We start from the raw sequence: 1,330 nt of genomic DNA on the forward strand, positions 1-1,330 counted from the left end.
CAGCGCAAACCAGTCTGACCTCCTACAACTTTCTGTGCCGCTGAGTAGATCTTAAAACAGCTGCAGCCAGAGTAGCCGTAATGGCAACCCACTGCTTTGAGATCGGCTTTTCTTATTCTGCAGAACCACCGGCATCGGAATATACTGATCCGCATAAGAAGCGCTTTCGGTTTCTGATCGTTTTTATTGAGCGCTGCTCTAACTTTACATTTTGCTCGTACTAGTTTTTCCCATGAAAAAAGACATTTCCCTCATTACATGATTTCACTTTTTTATTTTCAACAAGTAGAAAGAAATAAAATATAATTCCATATAAGAGACACAGGTTGGATGGTTGGTGGTCTAAGGTGTTGCGTTTAGGTTGCAGCTTTTCCTGGAGACCTTTGTTTAAATCCTACTTCTGACAAAGTAGAAACGAAAAAATCCCTAAGTAGAAAGCATCTCGCATTTCACGTGTTTAATGTTAATTGTCTCAGCGGTTGCCTCGGTGAATGATGGATCTTCTCTCTTGCAGGGTGACGGCAAACTTCTTCAGAGAGGGGATCTCCCACGCACGGCTTTTCTTCATCAAAAGCGGAGACAAAAGAAACAGACTTCAAACTGAAATTAATTACTTCTTGATCGTTTATGACCGTCTTTAAAAAGCTGAGAGAAGGCGAAAACGTCTTTCGAAATGAGGAAATGTCTGCTGACAGTAAACACAGCTCCTCTTTAGTACTGTGTTAAGTACCCGTTTGTTGCGCGGCAGAACGGGGTACGTTTCTGTGACAGGGCCCTGGTTTATTTTTTTTAAATAGTTGAATCATATTGAAATGTTAAACAACGGAGATAAAGTCGCTGTTGACCAGGATGGCCAAGTGGTTAAGGCGTTGGATTTAAGACTTAATGGACAAATGTCCATGTGGGTTCAAACCCCACTCCTGGTAGAGTCTTGTAAATATTTTGAAGTGAGAGGTAACTTTTAAGACTTACACTCTATTTAAATGTCATTTTACTTAATTTCAGTTCTCTTCACTCCCTGGGATAACTGAACTCACAATCGCATACTGAAGGCTTTATATGCATTATCTGTGATACAGCTTCTAATAAAGACGGAATGAAACTGTATTAATAATAAATGACATTGTTTTAAATAAACGTGTATTGATAAACTTCATAATTAATAAAAGTGGTGTGACAGAAAAGCAAATTAAATATTACAATGATATTCCAAGCAACTGATGCGTAAATTCATTATGTCGTGACAGTTTTATTCCCACTATAAAGGGTAATATTCTAATGTGATCCAGTGTTCCGCTTAGTCTGCTTCTGAATTTCTTCATTTCAATCA

The 1,330-nt window shown here is 38.4% G+C and overlaps 1 non-coding gene across 1 annotated transcript; it reads left to right on the forward strand.

The window, feature by feature from the left end:
• The first annotated feature begins 843 nt into the window (after positions 1-843).
• Positions 844-926, forward strand: trnal-uaa (transfer RNA leucine (anticodon UAA)). The gene has a single exon. It is a non-coding gene; the product is annotated as a tRNA-Leu (tRNA).
• Positions 927-1,330: the final 404 nt, after the last annotated feature.

This window comes from Atractosteus spatula, unplaced genomic scaffold, assembly GCF_055471065.1.
Source record: "Atractosteus spatula isolate fAtrSpa1 unplaced genomic scaffold, fAtrSpa1.hap1 Scaffold_72, whole genome shotgun sequence".
Classification (NCBI taxonomy): Eukaryota; Metazoa; Chordata; class Actinopteri; order Semionotiformes; family Lepisosteidae; genus Atractosteus; species Atractosteus spatula.